Source organism: Theobroma umbraticum, unplaced genomic scaffold (assembly GCF_002168275.2).
Source record: "Theobroma umbraticum cultivar Fairchild unplaced genomic scaffold, ASM216827v3 scaffold_106.0, whole genome shotgun sequence".
NCBI classification, from domain to species: domain Eukaryota; kingdom Viridiplantae; phylum Streptophyta; class Magnoliopsida; order Malvales; family Malvaceae; genus Theobroma; species Theobroma umbraticum.
In genome coordinates, this window is record NW_018397276.1 from 287,619 (window position 1) to 296,984 (window position 9,366).

Below are 9,366 nucleotides of genomic sequence, written 5' to 3' on the forward strand. Positions count from 1 at the left end.
TTATCACAAAATATTGGTACATTATTCATAGTCACTCCAAATCTTTTAATTGTTGTTTAATGCATAAAATATGAGTATAACAACTGCTTAAGGAAATATATTCAGCTTCAACTATGCAAAGTGCAACAGAGTTTTGTTTCTTACTTGACCAGGATACAAGCATATCTCATAAAAACTGACATGTACCACTAGTGCTCTTTCAATCTATTTTACTTCCAGCAAAGTATGCATCTGAATATCCAATGAGATTGAAAGATGTTCCTCTAGAATACCATAATCCTAAATTTTGTATGTCTAAAAGGTACCTAAAGATTCTTTTTACTGGAGTTTAGTGTGACACTTTGGGTTTAGATTGAAACCGTGCACACAAACATACACTAAATTGAATATCAGGTCTACTAGCAGTTAAATAAAGTAAAGATCCAATCATACCTCTATAAAGTTTTTGATCAATGTTTTTTCCTTTCTCATCTGCATTAAGCTTGATAGTGGGACTCATTAGTATGCTGATTGATTTCAACTTCATCATATCAAACTTTTTCAGCAAGTCTTCAATTTATCTTTCTTGGCTAATGAAGATGCCCTTCTTGCTTTGTTTGATTTGAAGGCCAAGTAAGAATTTCAGTCACCCATCATACTCATTTCGCATTCACCCTGCATTTCTTCAGCAAAATTCTTGCATAAAGCCTCATTAGTGGAACGAAATACAATACCATCCATATAAATTTGAACTACAATTAAATCATTCAAGCATTTCTTAATGAACAATGTTGTATCAATACTTCCTCTAATAGACCCTTTTTCAACTAAAAACTTTGAGAGTCTTTCATACCAAGTCCTTGGAGCTTGTTTTAGTCCATATAAAGCCTTATGCAATTTGAAAACATAATCAAGTTTTTCAAAGCCCTCAAATCCAAAGGGTTGTTTGACATAGACTTCTTTTTGAATAAGCCTATTTAAAAATGCACTTTTCGTATCCATTTGAAATAATTTATCATAGTCAATGTCGTCTTCTTGGTTGTATCCTTGAGCCACTAGCCAAGCTTTGTTTCTAATAACATTAACATTGCTCATTTACCTTGTTTCTGAACACCCACTTTGGGCCAACAATTTGGTGATTTAATGGTTTAGAAACTAGTGTCCACACTCGATTTCTTTTAAATTGTTCAAGCTCTTTTTGCATAGCCAAAATCCAACTTTTTTTATTTTTTGCCTTTTCAAAGCTTTTAGGCTCAATTTGTGAGATGAAAGCTAAGAATTAACAAGTTTCTCTAATTCTTCTTCTAGTTTTAACACCATGTGAAAGATCACCAATGATCTATTCTTGTGGATGATTTTTGATAAATTTCTAACTCATTGGAATACAATGTGTTGACCTTTAGTTCTTTGTAGACTTTCTAAGGGTAGAGGTTCTATTTCTCTTCCAAGTGAGTTTTCTTCACTGTTTTTCTTATTTTCTAAGCTGATTTCTTTCATTTGTCTTTCAAAGCTCTTTACATCATTTTCATCAACAAGGGCTTCCAATAGTTTCTATACCATGAATTCTACCTTTTAAGTCATCTCCAAATGATACAATACCTCCCTTGTTTTTATCCAGCTAGGCAAAAAATATTTCATTTCTAGTCATGTGTCTTGAGTAGCCGCTGTCCGTGTACCATGGTTACTTCTCCTTCAATTGAGCTCTTGAATATATGTCTTTTCACTTAGGCTTAGCCTATAAGATAGATTTTTAGTTTTCCTTAATAGGTACCCATACCTTGATGGGTCTTTGAAGGTTAGCTACTACCTAGGATCCTTTTGGAACCCAAATCCTTTTTGTTTTCTGCATGCTTTTGTTTTTATAATAGTTATAAGATAAGTGACCATGTTTATCACAAATACAACACGTAGGAGAAACATTAATAGAACATTTCTTGAAATATGTGTTTTTTCTTGATGTTTCATTTCTTACATTCTTAATAGCAGTATTTTCATCAATAGCATTTTGCAAAGCTTCAGTCCTATTTTCTAATTCCATTTTTAGAATTTCATAATCTGTTTTTGAGTGTTCAAGTTCAGTTCGAAGTAAATTTCTTTGTTTAAAAATAGGGTAGAAATCATATTTTATCTTTTCTAAATCATTCTCAAAAGATGAAGTCTTTCTTTTCATAGCCTTGTATTTGATGCAAGTTTTTCAAACTCATCATAAAGACATTCATATTCGTGTTCAAGTTCATCAATAGAAATATCATAAGAAGCAGAACATACCTTGGATTCATCATCTCTTACCATCAGACATAAATTTGCTCTTTCTTTAATTTTTTCTTCTTTAACATTTGTGCTTGAAACATCACTGTCAGACTAAGTTGCAGCCACTATTGCCTTCTTGGATATTTTGTTTTTCTTGGGAGTTTCTTCCTTCGGTAAGGGGCATTCTGACTTGAAGTGTCCAGGGTTTTTGCATTCAAAGCATATAACCTCTTTTTTCTTGTTAGATTCATTTTTATTTCTGATTCTCCATGAAGAACCTTGGTCTCTTTTGTACCCTTTCTTAGCCAATCTCCTGTCTCTTTGTCCCATAAGTTTTTTGAATCTTCTTATAACCATAGCCAATTCTTCATCATCATCACAGGATAAATTGTCTAATTCTTCTACAAGAATGCTCGCTTTTAAGGCAATGCTCTTCTTCTTTTCTTTTGCTTCTCTCTTGCTTTCTTTTTTCTCTTCTTTAAGTTCTAGCTCATGAGTGAGAAGAAACACACCAATTTCATCAAGGGTGATGACATTTAAGTCCTTGGCTTCATAGATAGCAGTCATTTTTGGCTTCTTATTTTTTGGTAGGCTTCTAAGTAGTCGTTTGACAATTTCTTGTTCAAGAATTGGTTTGCCTAGCTGACTGAGTTTATTGGTGATGTTTGTGAACCTATCAAGCATGCTGGTGATATGTTCACTAGGTTCCATCTTAAACATATCATAGTTGTGAGTTAGGAGAGCTATTTTGGACTCCTTAATTTGAGAAGTCCCTTCATGGATAATCTTAAGTTTGTCCCACACTTGTTTAGCTATGGTATAGCTTGACACTTGTTAAACTCAGTGGGAGTTAGGATACAATGTAAAGTGTTTATTGCCTTAAAGTTTGTCTGAACCTTTATAGTTTTAGCTTCAGTCCATTCAGCCCTTTGCTCAAGAATAATTTCATTTGTCACTACATTTATGATTAAGGGAATGAAGGGTCCATCAATGATGACATCCCACATTACATAATCTATTGCCCATCTATAAATTGACATTTTAGTGCTCTAATAGGGTAGTTCGATCCATCAAACAAGGTGGTCTGTTTGTGGACTATCCCTCAGCAACTATAGATTTTTGAAGAGCTATTTGGTTCTCCCTTAGGATTTTAAGCCTTAAGAAAGAGAGATCTAGCTCTGATACCACTTGTTGGTCCTAAGTAAATGTGCTAGAGGGGGGTGAATAACACTTTTTTGCTCTTACTAAATTTAACCTTTAATTGGGAGTAAGTTAAAGCTTAATGAAGAGAAATTAAATACAAGATGAAGGAATAATCTAGCAAAGAATGAAATGAAAAATAAAACAGGGAAGACAATACACAAAGATTTATAGTGGTTCAGTCAAAGACCTACATCCACTACCTTGATTTTTCAACCAAGGATTTTTCAAACCAAATCACTATAAATGATGAAATTCCTAAGTTTCCACCAAGCTTTTGCAATGGTTTTTGGTAGGCTCAGCCACAACCTTTCACAATGATTTTTCTCGAGATCAACCAAAATCCAAAACTAACTTTTCTAGGCTAAGTTACAACCTATATACTCAATCAAGCTAACCCAAACTTGATTAATCCCCTTATAGTGACTTGCACATTCTAAGTAATCAAGGAGAAAGGAAATAAAGAAGTATCTATGATCACTAACCTGATCTGAATGGTACAAAGTTAAGTGCTTAACTCTATTACAAAGATTGAAGTGAAATGCAGAAAGTGTGCGGAAGTTTTTGCTATTTTTAAGCTCCCTTTGATCTTGGAAGCCTTCAAAACTCATTCATAGCCTTTGAGAGTGCCTTATATACTTAGAAAATTAGCTTTGATGGCTGTTAGACAAATTATGACCGTTGAAAACAATTTGGGAACAGTTCTAGCCACTAGTCTGTCTTCTAGTGCTTAAATTTCAATTTTTAGACAGAATGCTTTTAGTCGACTAACATTGCTACTTAGTCGATTAAGTCGTCTCTGTCTCTGAACCTAGTTTCTAGTAGTCGGCTTTTCGTCGACTAACAAAACTTCTTAGTCGATTAAGTCATTTCTATCTCTGAACCCAGTTTCTCGCAGTAAGCTCTTAGTTGACTAACAAAACTTCTTAGTCGATTAAGTGTTCTCTGTCTCCCAGTCAGCTTGAACCCACTAACTTCTCTTTTGAGTTTTATCCAATCAGCTCCCTTGATTAGCCAACTAAGAGGCTTCTGTTTTATTGCTCAATTGTATCTCCTTCTTCTTATGAGTTTTGATATATTGCTTTTGAATGATTAATATATTATTTAACACTTAATTTTTGTCCTGCACACTCAAGTAGAAAAGTTAGACATAGATAAATGGGAATGTTTTGTTATCATCAAAAAGTAATGGAGCCAACAACATGTGGGTTGATCTTAGAATTATGGTGATTTTGAGTTGCACAAGTGATGGGTAAGTTTTCTTAACCTTGACATCATAAGTGGAAAGGAAAAATAAGATGTTTATTGATTATTTGTGCTTGTGGCAGCAATGGGGACCGATGATGTGAGGAGATTGTGAGCTATATGTGGAATTCAAGATAAAAATCAGAAGGTAAGCATGCAATGTGGGTACATTATGTTATATTGGACTTGGTTGGTATGAAGTTCATAGATTGCATGTTAGATTATTATGAATAATAAGGATGAAAAATATGAAATTAGATTAAAGATTTATTGATTAAGGTTGTAAAATCACGTACCCTCATTTAGAAGTTGATAAGACTCTATTGATGAGAAAAAATGTTATTTGACGTAAGTTTAAGTGTCAAAGAACGGTGATAGGTAAAAAAAATATTTTAAAATAAAATAATATTTTTATGAATAAAATATTATTAAAATATTAATATTTTAATTATTAGTGAGATTAGTTAAAAGAGAGGGTTATATGACTAATCTAAGTGGGAGAGAAGAAGAAAAGAAGAATACGAAAGAAAAACGAGGTTAGAGAGACTCACGTGTCTTTATTAAATGGAACACAAACTGGTAAGTATATATTTAAATATTATGGTGACACGTTGATGGGGTGAAAACCTTATATTATACTTATACACATGTCAAGGAAGGAAATAGAAGAAAATTGGAATTTAAGAAGTGATGGGAGGACTTAATAAAAAAGGATGAGAACTTAGGAAAGTTAGATGGTAATTTTACTATTTAGATTGGTCAAAGCTTACAAAGGAAGCTTTGACTTTTGTTTTTCTTTTTCTCTCTCTCCATTGCCGGCCAAACATGTGAGAGCTTGTTCGGAATTGTGACAAAAAAAGAAAGGAAAGGATGGGGGAAGGAGAAAGGAAGGAGCCGAGATTTTACTACTTGTTGACTAAGTGAAAAGCTTTGAATTTTTCTCGACTTCTTTTTCCTTTCCGTTCCACATGGCTGCCCAAGTGGGGCCAACTTTTATTATTTTTCTTCTTATCCCATTGAGATTTTAGCACCTTCCTCCTCCATCCTTTTATGTATTTTTTTTTCTTTCGTTTCTTTCCAACCGTTACTTTTTTTCCTTGTGCATTTCTTTCAACCATGGCTTCACCTCCATAGACAACCGTGCATCAAGTGTTCCCTCCCATCTTCTTTCATGCTTCTTTCTTTTCTCTTTCCTTCTCTTGAGTTGTCTTCCCTTTTTCCTCCCCCATAACAAAACCTAAGGAGAGTTTGGTGGTTTGGCTCAAAAATCTCAAGGTAAGGAATGTGGAAATTGTTAATTTGGTTGAATTCATGCAAAGATTTAGGAATTTTCTTTGGTAAACATTGTTACCATGTATGATGGTATAAGTATGGAATTTACTAGGAAATTTGGGTAAGAAAGTTATTCGTTAAGTTGTTATGATGTATACATGCAATTAAATAAATTGGGTTTGGATGGTTTCTAGGAAACGTATAAGTAGAGGAAGTGTGCTGGGGTGGCATGCCGGACGAGATAACCGGTGAACGGTACATAGTATTTGTTAGTTGCATACCTAAATTAATAGTGGCATAGTGTCCTGCTATTTTGAGGTGAGTAGGGCGTATCCATTTTAAAATTTCCTATGACTATGTAAATATATATATAAATATGTGTTGATTTATTTTAATGAAAAATTGTGGAAAGCATGAGTTGGTGGAAATATTAGGGAATTGTGGGTGTTATGACTTTGAAAATGACTATGAAAATATAGAAACTATATACATATATCAATATGCATAAAGGTTCTTGAAATTGGGAAACAAATTTTTCTTTATGATTTATGTCAAGTATATGCCTTATAGTTTGTGTAATATGCATTCTTGATGGAAACATATACTCACCATGCTAAATGATCTTTCAATCTCACGGGATTTTATCATGTACTTTGTGAACATTTTGATAATAATTTTTGAAATGAATTTTGAGCACCTAACTATATTTTAAAATGGTTTTATTAAACTGGGAGATTTGAGAGTAGGTCTGTTGTCACTCCGGTTAAGTGTGGCCCTTGTGAATAATTGAGCTCAAGCTAGAGAATCTTTGGGTCATCGACGGGCTATTAGACATGGCTGGGGCCAGGGTCTATGATTTTACTTGGTTAGGCCACAAGTTGTTACACGCAGTTACGAGGCGCCTAAATTTCTCCGATGTTGGCCAACATCGTTGAGACTGCCAAGGCATGTGGGATCCGGTGGAGCAGAGCTCCCGGATGTTATTACGTGGAAGCGGGTTCACGTGCTTTTATTGCTATAAGTACTTGAGATTGATATCTCTTTGGGTTTTTGACGTAAGTAATTTTCGCATGGTGAAAAATAATAGTTTTCTGCTACTCCTTTACTTATATGATGAAATTTGATTTAATTCTTTGTGTACATGGTGAATTATGAAATTACGCATAAGCTTTGCAAAATGTTGGATTTTATGGGAGCATGCATAATGACATTTATTTACTTTAAACTCGATGTTAAGTGATTTCGATGGTAGAAATCTTTCCATGACTTGGGTTGATATTTGATTTAAATGATTATTTAGCATAAGTTTACTTATTTTCATATAAGGCACAAACCTCCATTTTTGAGTAAATTGTTTACATATATTCTTTCATTTTTAATATTCAAATCTTCTCCCTATAGTTTGTTACCCATCTATACCCCACTCACAGAGTTGATGATCACTAAGTCTGTGAGACTCACCCCTCCTTATTTTCTTTTGTAGATAAGTAATCAGTTCTAGTGCTTTGTTCAGCATCTCGAGGCTAGCTACAACCTAGGTAATGGCATCTCTCGACTTCCACTCAGAGTCGCTCCGTTACCTAGAGGTTAGTTTGTGTCAACTAGTCAGGCTTGTAATGAATAATAGTACTAGAAATGTACTGGCTAGAGCTTAAGGTTATGTAATAACTACTACATATTATGTTGAAATCGTATGTAATTATCAAACCTGGTTATTAGTTTCTAGATGCTACGTTTTAAATATTGTGATTATTTGGTTTAAATGAACTATGCCGTTAAAATTGTAATTTGAGTTTAATTACTTGGAGGTTTAACTAAGGCTTGTTTAGGATTTGGCGGGTTCACTCGTAAGTCTCGAACGTCGATAATGATCAAGGGAAGAGGTCGTTACAGACTTGGTATTAGAGCCCTAGGTTTAGTTGAGTCTTGGAATTTCTCGCGTCAAGCAGCGGAGTAGTAGGGTCATTGTCGAATCTTGCTTATAGTTAGTGACTACAACACTGATTTTAGGCAAGAGGCTGCGTAGACCTCTTTATGTTAGAAAACCATCATATGGAATTATAAGAGATCATTAAATAACTAGAATTTATTATCGATGTCCAGGTTTGAGATGCCACCTTGGACTCGAGCATCTTGGAGGGGTGCAGGTGAATCGGACTCAGCCCGAGAAATAGATGAACAATTACGGATTTCTACCTCATGCGGACGAGGTCGTTCTAGAACTAGGGAGAGGAGGAGTTCTCGACGCTCAAGTGAGGGTAGTTCAAGTGATCGAAAGAGTGCTAGTACCGACAGCACTAGAGCGAGTAGACCTACTGTAAAAAGTATTACTTTGGATGAGTTAGCTGTTGGATTGCAAAATTTGACCCAACAGTTTACCAAATTTACTCAGAGATGTACTAGTACAGCTAAAGAGTACATGGAGTCTACTTCACAAGATCGAAATTATGATCCAAATGCAAATATGATAGTGGAAGAAGGGTCAGAGGAGGAGGATGAAAATAATTTGAATGATGGTGAAGGAGATGACTTAGTATCATTATCTGCATTTATGAAGCTAAAACCTCCATCCTTTACTAGTTCCACAATAGGAGAGGACCCATGTAGATTTTTCGATACTATGGAAAGGATCTGTCATGCTTTGGGAGCTTCAAGCACTAGGTTAGTAACCTTGGCTAGTTTTCATTTAGATACGTGGCATAACAATGGATTACATAGTACATGTGGGGTAGATCTAGTGATGTCAGTCCGCTTGGGTGGAAGGAGTTTGATAAAGCCTTTATGGATAGATTTATGCCTTGTAGTGTGTGAGCGGCTAAGGCTAGGGAGTTTGAGGCTATGAGATAGACACTCGGGATGACAGTATCTGAATATGATGTGCAGTTTATGCAATTGTCTAGATACACCCCATACCTTTTGTCTTCGGAAGAAATGAGGGTGAATCGATTTGTGGTTGGACTGTCTGAGTATTTGTTCAGAGCTGTTGCACCGCAGACGTTTGATTTGTACTCAGATGTAGTAGATTGTGCTCGGCTAATTGAGCGTCATAGTATGGAGGCTAGGGCACTTCGTGAAAGTACTGGAAGAATTAAGGCTGATGGACAAACTAGCCACAGGAACACTGGTCGAGAAATGAATTTTGGGGGAGCAAGTTGACTTGGTCGAAGGGATATAGTTTAGAATAGAGGGAAACCATCAACTAGACCTCAAAGGTTTGGGAGGAATCCCCAGTTTAGTAGTTCATCTCATCGTGAGAATTTTCTTGGAGCAAGTAATCGCTGAGGAACTGGTAATGAAATAACTAGCCCTAACAATCAACAGATGTGCCAGAGGAATTCTTATTGCGCACGTTGTGTGGAACGACTTCTTCCCCTCGATCGCTACCAACGTTCGAGACTTGTGAGTGAACTCACCAAATCT